Source organism: Medicago sativa, chromosome 6 (genome assembly GCF_051527215.1).
Source record: "Medicago sativa cultivar Bolivia chromosome 6, Bolivia_mono, whole genome shotgun sequence".
Lineage (NCBI taxonomy): Eukaryota > Viridiplantae > Streptophyta > Magnoliopsida > Fabales > Fabaceae > Medicago > Medicago sativa.
In genome coordinates, this window is record NC_140754.1 from 3,794,883 (window position 1) to 3,805,577 (window position 10,695).

The 10,695-nt window shown below is 31.1% G+C and overlaps 1 pseudogene across 1 annotated transcript; it reads left to right on the plus strand.

Moving 5' to 3' along the window:
- Positions 1-458: 458 nt before the first annotated feature.
- On the plus strand, positions 459-8,719 carry LOC146912130 (WAT1-related protein At5g40240-like; annotated as a pseudogene). The gene is made up of 7 exons (XR_015015703.1): positions 459-682; positions 779-844; positions 1,229-1,342; positions 1,979-2,225; positions 2,503-2,661; positions 2,991-3,142; positions 8,408-8,719. The product of XR_015015703.1 is annotated as a WAT1-related protein At5g40240-like (transcript).
- The last annotated feature ends 1,976 nt before the right edge of the window (positions 8,720-10,695 follow it).

Below are 10,695 nucleotides of genomic sequence, written 5' to 3' on the forward strand. Positions count from 1 at the left end.
TATTTTTCAGTCAAATCCTATTTTTGGTGGCAGCCAAATTTTGGTTGTTCTCAAAAAAATCAATAGTGCCGTGCACTGATTGGTCATTGACATTGCGTGATGCCCTTTTCTTCCATCCATATAACATTTTTTTTTTGTAATATTTTAAACTATGATAAAGAGCAACCTGGTGCACCAAAGCTCCCGCATGCGCAAAATTCGGGAAGGGGTCTCATCATTTGGTGTATTGTATGCAGTTTTATCCTGTTTTTTACATAAAAGGTTGTTTGCAGGACTTAAACCCGTAACCGTTCAGTTATATGATAACAACTTTACCGGTTGCGCCAAGGTTATCCCTCAATTTTTTAAACTGATAAAATTTTTTACACTCAGAGTGTGCAATGATTGGTTGTTATTAACTTTTCTAGTACATATTATATGATTGATTAATATATAGCATATGAAATTTGAAGTGTACTAAAGGGTGTGTAAAACCAAGTCTAGCTGTGAGGGATGGATAGAAGATGTTGTTACAAAGATTTGCTACCTTTTACTTCTCTTGTTGGCAATGAATGCATCATTGTTGGTGTATACACTTTGTTCAAAGTAGCTACTTTGCAAGGATTGAGTAACTATGTTTTTATTGCTTACTCTATACTGTTTCAACTATTGTCCTTCTTCCTGTATATTTTTTCTATACAAGGTTTGTATTATTACAAATCATATGCTTACATATTTATGTATATAACTTAGCTTATACACTTGATTATTGATTGTTTTTTCATGTCTCTTTTTCCAGATCAAGAGTGGTTCCACAACTCAGTTTCTCCATCCTATTTAAAATTGCTCTTCTTGGGGTCATAGGGTAATACTAACAGGCTTTTCTAGTATTAGTCATTTATGTAACAAAAGATAAAATAGTCAAATTACAAGTTATAATTTATTGTGTATTAAACCTCTGGTTTTGAGGGATCCTTCACCCGAGGTAAGTAAAGTCTGACCAATAATTGTTCTACCCTCGAATTAAACTCAGGTTCTCCTGAACAATTCATCTTTGGTGGAATTTATTAACCACTTTAGCCGAATTGTTTATAGATATATTATAAGCTATTTCAATAACATCTCAGAAACATTCTTATAAGTGTTTATGCTATAAGCTCTTAATTAAGTTGTTTATCCAAACATGGTATAAGTATTGTACTTATGCTTATTTTTATTGGTTTGAATTTCTTGTGGCTATGAATTGAAGATGTTCATCTCAGATTTTGGGGTATGCTGGCATCAGTTACAGTTCTCCTACACTTTCCTCTGCAATTGGAAACCTCATCCCTGCTTTTACCTTCATGTTAGCTGTCATTTGCAGGTTTCCTCCACTCTCTTATAATTGACAAAAATAATCACCTAAGTTCATTTTATTAATAAGGTCCAATCCAATCATTTTTTTTACTGCTTATAATGATCTCCTAATGCACCATAAATATTAATGTTAGAACTCAATTGTGTGGTTAGTTACACATTGATTAGAATGAGCAAACTGAAAGATACATTGAAAAGATTACATGAATGTCCAAATTATAAAGATTTTGGATCCCAATATGGTGTTCTGATCTTTTGATGGTCTTGATAATAGTTTATAGTTGCTTTTTGTGCTTTTTTGATGGATTAAAATTCACATACCTCCACCAAATCATGCGGGTCCCATATAAATTTGGTGGGACCCACATGAATTTTAATCAATCTAAAAAAGTGTTGAAAATTGTGTTAAAATATGTGTTATTAACATTTTTGAAAAAATTATAGGGCCTCACTAACTTTTTCTCTTTTCACTTTATCCTTATTAATAGTATAATTAAACATTTTATTTCCACACCATTCTGTTTTCATTAGATAATGTGCAAGTTTTATTAGTTGAATTTTCTTTTCATTACCTCCAAATTATAAAAATTTAACCTCTCACTATCATCTTAGTCTATTATTCATTCTTGTTATGTGTTTTAAGGATGGAAAAGATAGCTATTAAAAGTAGAACTACACAAGCTAAGGTTTGGGGAAGCATTATATCAATATCAGGTGCATTTATAGTGACATTTTACAAAGGCAAATCAATCATCATTGCTCATAATTCCCCTTCCATTCACCTTCAACAATCAAATAGCATTCTTACTTCAATTGATACAAATTGGGCCATTGGTGGACTTCTGCTAACAATATCCAATATACTACTTACAATATGGTTCATTGCTCAGGTATATGTTCTTTGTTGCAAAAATATTGAAATCAATGTTTTAAAAATCGAACCAAACTGTATGGCTTAAACCGGCATTGTGTAAAATAGGGTTGTTTTAGCGGTTTGACTGCAATTTCGTCATGGTTCGATCAGTTTAAAACAGATGAACCATGATCTTGAGGTCTCGTCAGTTCGATGTCCTATTCAATTTTTAAACATTTATTGAAATATACAATAAGGTTGCTACATAATGATTTTATTTAAATTAAATTCTAGTATATATGTTTATTTTGAAGGTGGAAATCATGAAGGAGATTCCAGATGAACTAACCATGGTCTTCATTCACAACATATTTGCAACCATTTTAGCTTTAACCGTAGGTTTATTAGCAGAGAGAAATAGGAGTCTTTGGAAGATAAGACCAGACATATCACTGATCTCTATTATCTGCACTGTAAGATAAGTTACCTCTTAAAATTCTTTCAGCTTGAATTTGTTTTTAGTTGCTATAAAATTCACAAATTTTTGAATTTAGCATCTACAAAAATTTTGTTCGATTTTAGTCCCTGTAGAGAAATGTTCGAATTTTTTTAAGTTTTGTCTCTAAATAAATTATGTTCAACTTCTTTAAAGTTGAACATAATTTATTTAGAGAAAACTTAAAAAAATCGTATTTTCATAGAGGCTAAAATCATATGTAATCCATTTCTTTTTCATTATCACATGAAAACTAAATTAAGTTAATGCAATTTATTGTTGATATTATGATGTATTTATTCTTAGGGAATATTTGGCAAGTTCCTGAGCAGTGCAGTATATGCTTGGGCAATACATTTAAAGGGTCCTGTATATGCAACAATGTTCAAGCCACTTTCAATTGTTATTGCTGTTGCTATGGGTATTTTGTTCCTTGGTGATACTCTTCATATTGGAAGGTGAGTAGCTTTTATATTTGATTCTAGTTCTTTTTTGTTAACTCTTCCGCAGGGCCGGCCCTAGGCATAGGCCGGGGGTGTGACAGCCTAAGGCCCGTGCCGGTAGGGGCTTTGGAAAAAAATTATGGTTGGGGGTGTATATAGAAATATTTGATTTTTAAGGGGTGCATATAATAAAGTTCACTGAAAGGCCTCAAACATTGACATGATGAAAGGCTGGGCTGAAGCCCGTTAATGTTTTTGGCCCTTTTGTTGCAATTAGCTATATATACCCCCGTATATACAAATATTTCTATATTATAAATTTTTATGGTTGTTTTTAATAATGTGCCAAAAAGATTATTATTGAAGAAATTGGTGATATTTTTTGGGCTCTATGTTCCTAATAATGTACCTCACTAATATTAAAAATATTGGTCATATTTATTATCCAAGAAATTGAGATAATTTCATAACAAAACACATTATATTTTAGTTGAAAGTGAACCTACTAGAGAAATGAATCTTAATATTTTCTTTTAAAGTTCCAAAAAATTAAATTATATCATTATAGTAATGTCAACTTTCTTGAATTGATTAAAAGGATTGCAAAATTGAATTTGATAATGCAAAATCATGCAAGACACATTCATGATCATGAAACCAATGTGAGACGCATGTAGGATCATGTGGTCCATTCATCTTTTTTTGTTCTTTTTTGGTTGTAAAAAGAGGAAAAAAAATGAAGACCTGATAAAATCACAACAATGAGCTAAAAAAATTTAGCCTAAATTGCATTTTTGGCCCCTTAACTATTTAGGTAGTATTGCTTTGGTCCCTTAATTAAAATTCGATTTATTTTGGTCCCTTAATTTTCTCTCCGTTACACATTTTGGTCCTTTACATTAGTTTTAAATCAAAAACGTTAGGGTTTTTTCATCTTCTTCTCCTCTTTTTCATCTTCATATCATCTCCATCAACCTTCAACAATAAAAATCCTAGAAAAATTCCAGAAGAAAATGAAGAAACCCTAACGCTTTTGAATTAAAACTAACGGAAAGGACCAAAAGGTGTAACAGAGAGAAAGTTAAGGGACCAAAATAAATCGAATTTTAATTAAAGGACCAAAGCGATACCACCTAAATAGTTAAGGGACCAAAAATGCAATTTAGATGTAATACTAAAGGGGCCCTTTTTGCAAATTATGCCTAAGGCCCGTAAAACTATAGGAACGGCCGAAAGAGATCATAGTAATCCGGTTTTTAGGAGAAAGAGATCATAGTAATCCGGAGTTCAGCCGAAAGGTAAGTAAACTCCGACCAAAAATTGTCTATCCAAAAACCAAACTTGAGTTATCCCAAATCATTAGTCTTTAGATGGAGCTCATTAACCACTTAAACTAAATCACTTGTTATATTTCCTTCTAGTTTACAACATGGGAAAGTATAAAGAAAGTAAATAAGACGAAAGTGAAATAAGATGAGGAATATTAAAATTTAGGCTTAATTGGATTTTTGGTCCCCCAAGAAAATTGTTGTTTTCATTTTGGTCACATAACTAGTAAAATAAATATTTTGGTCCCTCTTGTTTTGCTCCGTTAGTCAATTTGGTCCCCTCCGTTAGTTTTTTAATTTCTAAAATTTTTGATTTGATTTTAACCATTTGATTGCATGTCCATTGTATTTAATAGTGAACTGTCAGCACCTAATCTTTTTCACTTTTCATCATCTCCTCTCTTCTTCTTCCTCAAATCTTCATCAACCTTTTCCAAATTTTTTTCTTTCCTTCTTCGTGGCAACAACACTATTATTTTTAAATCTTCATCAAATCTTCATTATTTTTTTCTTTCCTTTCCAGATTTTTTTCTTTCCTTCTTCGTGCCATCACCATGTCATGCCATCACACCCTTTTCTCAATTATTTTTTCCACAATCTCAGCATCACAAACATCACCACCACTGCATATCCATCAAAACATCACCACTGCAGATCCTTTTTTTTTATCTTCTCTAATCTCCCAAGCCCAATTCTTCTTCCTCTTCGATCTTCGCCTCCTTGTATCGTGTCCCCTTCAATTCAAGCCTAATCTAAAGATTCCATTTTCAATTTCTGGTTTTTCTATATGTATCTACCAATAAACAATAACCAACTCCCTTTGAGGATGATGTTGTTGTTCGACGTGAGAAGCTTGAGGAATTGAACCGTGTTGCTGGTGTGGTTTCTAGGCTAGGGAAGAAGCGTTTTGTGCCTGCTTTGCAAGGGTTTGAGCATGTTTATGGTGATATTGTTAGTGGTGTTATAGATGTGAATGAATTGGGGTTTTTAGTTAAGCATATGGAAGGAATGGTGAGGAAAATGGATAGGTACGTGTAGGGTTGGCAATGAACCGAAGCAACTCGAATATAGTTCGAAAATCGACTCGACAATTGGTCCATTGAACTTGGTGCATGAACCAAATGAGCCGAACTTGAGCTGATTATTAAGTTCGTTAATTAAATGAGCTGAACTTGAACTATAGATAGTTCGATTCGTTTGGTTCATGAGATGACTTGATTATATATATATATATATATATATATATATATATATATATATATATATATATATATATATAAATTTTTATATTTTTTACATGAATTAAATATCTATATAAAAAAAATGAACTTAATTGTTGTCGTTACATTTCTCCTTTTCTTTTTACCCATCCGTTCCACTATCTAGGGAGTAGGAATTTCACTTATTAGCCTAAGTGTCTTCATTTCCATAATTCCTTTAATAATTATTCCATTTTCCAATTCCACCAAAACATAAAATGTTCTCTCTTCTTCTTCTCCGACGGCCATAGGCAAATTCAGCAAGGGGCATTGGCTCAATCAAAAAGATAAAGTCATTCCTGTCCTCTTGTGGCTATACTTTTGTTTTAGGTTACTTTTCTTAGTTTGTCACTCTTATTGAAGAATGATTGTGTTGCTGACATGTTGACAAATTTTAAGAATGGTTATATGAACTTTATGTCAAAATCTTTGAACGCTGATAACATCTTTGGAAGGAAACAGATTCCAAAGGCTCCTCAAGTTTCTAAGGATTATGCCAGTGATGCGTTTGAAGTTAAGTTCATATATGAGATTTCAAAGGCCTTGATGGCTTTTCATGAACTATTTCCCATGCAGTAACATGCATGTCTATTCTTAATTTAATAAGTATGATTTTTCATGCTTTCTTCATCTAAATTGCGAGTTTTCCTTTCTTTTTATTCACTTGTTAAGATTTATGCCTAGGATGAATATTACACAGAAAATATTGAGGTATGCCCCTATAATTATTGTATTTTAATTCTTTTTTTTTTTTAAAAATTAATATAAAAGGTCAAATGATTTTTCATGCTTTCTTCTTCTAAATTGTGAGTTTTCCTTTCTTTTTATTCACTTGTTAAGATTTATGTCCTAGGATGAATATTACACAGAAAATATTGAGGTATGCCCCTATAATTATTGTATTTTAATTCAATTTTTTTTTAAAAAATTAATATAAAAGGTCAAAGATCGATAAATTTTGATTTTTTTTTTGACAAAAAAATTGGACTTTATGTTAGTTGAGAAATCGAACTGAACCTAACGAACCGAACCGAACTGTTCGCGAACCTTAAACGAGCTGAACTCGAGCTGAAAAAAGAGTTCGTGTCGAACTCGAGCCGAACCAATTCTTATCGAGTCGAGCCGAGCTCAGACGAGTTCGACTCGACTCGACTCATTTCCAGCCCTAGGTACGTGAGTGCTACTAGGAGTTTGTATAGTAAAATGGGGGGTTTGAATGAGTTGGAGCAAACAGTGAAGAAATTTCAGGATAATAGCCAGAACGAGGAGAGTAGAAGGGGGTTTGAGCAGAGGCTTGTATGATGATGATGATGTTGGGTTTTAATTTAATTTTTTTGGGTTTTTCTTTTCTGGATTTGTTTGAAGTTTTTTATGAAGATATGAATATGATTGATGAATATGGAGAAGAGGAAGATGGAGAAGATGAAGAAAAGGGAAAAAAGTTACATGTTGGTGGTACATCGTAAGATAAAATAGACCTCCGTAATCTAACGGTCCTCTCTCTTAAAAAAATCAAACGGTTTAAATTAAAATAATTAATAGGATCTATGGTGGACCACTCTTAAGGTTGGTCGACCATAGACATTTGAGGTTAAAGTTAACGGTCGGGGACCAAATTGACTAACGGAGCAAAACAAGAGGGACCAAAATGTTGATTTTACGAGTTATGAGACCAAAATGAAAACAAGAAATTACTTAGAGGACCAAAAATCCAATTAAGCCTAAAAGTTATGTAATAAGAAGATATATGATGGTATCAAAAGATCTATTCAGATCTCTAAAATATGTGATCAAAACTTCGATCGTACGAAAGAAATTTGCCGGGATAGGTCCATCCCTTTAAATACATCTTAGTACCTTTTTTTTTTGAGGGAGTACATATTAGTACCTAAGGAATCAGTCTATATTGCCTATTAGGATAATCAACATATATCAATTGAAGGTTCACTTCATGTATATAGGCTGCGGTGTATACCAACATTCTGCCCAAAGCAGCATCTTGTACCAACTTCTAGTATTGTTGAAATTTGAAACATTTCAAATACTTTGAGAGATCATCACATTGAAATAAAAATAACCACTTAAATGAGTTGAACATCAAATCATCGTATCAATTCTTAAATCAGTAGATACACTAGTCATTCCATTTATATGATGTTCAATATATACTTTTCTATCAAAACAATCCTTAATAGTACTTTTATTTTGATTTAGAAGCTCCAAAAGTGGTACTTAGAAATCGTGATTGAGCCTAACACAACCCCACAAAACCGGCTTGTGAGGTGAGGATTGCCCCCACTTATAAACACATTGTCAGGCCATCACCTATCCTATTGGGCTTGGTTCGTAGACATAAATGGTGGGTGGCCCGATAACGGAAACCTGATAGCAGGTGACTCAATGGATCTTGGAGAGGCTGACACCATCTTAAAAATTATGGTTGGGCCGAACACAACCCCACAAAACCGGCTTGTGAGGTGAGGATTGACCCCACTTATTAACAACAAAGTCAATTCATATGATTTAGAAACAAAGATCATTCATATTAGAATCTCCAAAAAGTGGTAAATTCAATTCTAGTACTTTTCTTTAGATTGTGATACATTTTTGTGAAGAAGCTATGCAATTAAATAATAATATTATGTCTATATCAAAGAATTTTCATTTGCTAACATTGTCATTGCATTGTGTAGTATAATTGGAGGTACAGTAATATCAATTGGATTTTATACTGTAATGTGGGGAAAAGCAAAGGAAGAGGAGGAGGATGGTTTTGCTAGCCAGGAATCACAAACTATTGAAAATGTTCCTCTCTTGAAAGGTTATAAAACTCTAAAATTCTAAAAACGAAATTTCGAAGTAGATTGAGACATTATTAGTAGAAGACATGTACAATTACATGATAGATAACTCTCTTGCCTCTCAATCAGGAGTTAAGAAATTCATGATTCATTAATGTTTTTTTGGGATAATTCATTGATGTTATTATTCTCGTAAAAGAAAAACGATATAGTTTTACACTAACGTCCAATAGAAATAAAATATTTGATAGCTATAGTTAAAAGAGGGTTACATTACAAAATAGGCCTGCATGTCAAGATGGTGAGTTTTCATTGAACACCCGTTAAACGACGTTGTAAAATATTTTTACCGTCATTGTATCGCTATTAAATTCTTCTCCTAATTTCCTTCGTTAATGTAATCAAACAATTGAAATGAGATTAGTGCAATAAACAAATATATAATAGAGACAAAATTACATTTTAGTCTCTTAATTTAATTTCAGTTAACAATTTAGTCTTTCATTTTTTTTAATTTCATTTTTGCCCTATATTGGTTCATTTGGATATGAATTTTTAGCTTTAAATCCAAGATTAATATGCAAACATGAGTGAAAGGTCATAGAATTAAAGAATGGGAGGTCACAAGAAAATAAGACTATAAATTTGAAGCTTGAATTCGATATGCAAATGAATAAAAATGACAAAAATAAAATAAAAAGAAGATAAAACACTAAATCATTACCTAAAATAAAGTCAAAGGACCATGAGTTAAATATGTTTTTAGTCTCTACAAAATTATAAGTTTTCATGTTTAGTCCTTAAAACAATTATTCATTTTTAGTCCCATTTTGCATTTTATAGGTACTATTTTGGAGGATTAGAAGTTTTCATTGTTTGTAATTTTTTTTTTGTTTTTGAAATAAGGGCAATTCTTAAAAACTATAATATTATAGATGACTAAAATTATCATTAAAATTTTATAAGGACACGAGTTTGGCAAAATAAAAAGTCAATATTGTATTTTGGCACCGTATAAGAATACACACCTGCGACTTAACAAACATGTATTTTGACATTTTTTTATTGGTGGGTTTTGTTAATTTTTAATATTTGTTAAAAAAACAAAAAAAAAAATTAGGTTGCTTCTCTTCTAAAAACATAAAAAAATATAGGTTGCTTCTTTCCAAATACAACAATATATGTTGTCAATGATTTACTTGAATACATGTTGTTTATTGGAACTAGTCATGAGTACACACAGCATCACTAGTTGCATTGCAATTGCTGTTAAGGATTTTGACTATATATATATATATATATATATATATATATATATATATATATATATATATATATATATATATATATATATATATATATAGACACACACACAAACCAAATGAATAATTAGGAAATTATTAATAATTTTTTGCAAATCAAGGAAATTCAACACATGGTTAGTCTGGATTCGAAGGGCAGAGACAATGCCACCCCCAAATTTGTGTCATCTTTCTTTATATTCTTATGTAAACATTTTTGGGGGCATTTCATGTGAAAGTCTAGAGTCAATATTTTTAATAAAGGAAATGTCTTGAATCAATTGTATTTTATAAAGTGAAAGTCTTGAGTCAATGCTTTATGTCATTTAAATTAAATGATCTATATAGGTTTCTTTAATTTTTTCTTTCAAAAAAATAGGTTTTCTTTAATTTTTGTGTTTATACCTTTTTATTTAATATTCGTGTGGATCTGTTTAGAAATTGGCACCTTTGGAGGAATTTATTTCTCTTCCCATAGTCAAAAATAAAAATACTGTTTTGATAATGGTGATTCAAGTCTTTAAAAGTTAAAAATATTCTTTTGAAAGCAATATTCAATTTAAAACATATATATATATATATATATATATATATATATATATATATATATATATTTACATTTGGTTTCTTAATATGTACTCTTATATCACACATTAGCCAAAATCCAAAACGTCAAAATCCAAAAACAAATTAAATAGAGAGAGCGAGTTTGTTTCCACTAAACCTCATTAGTCCCAGAGATGTTGGTTCATTGGTAACAACTTGACTTTGTAATCTCAATATCATATCAGACAATTGTAAAATGACTATTAGTGTCATCTTTATTAATAACACAATATTTTCTTCTCAATTTTTTTAAAACTATACTTTGTTTTATTT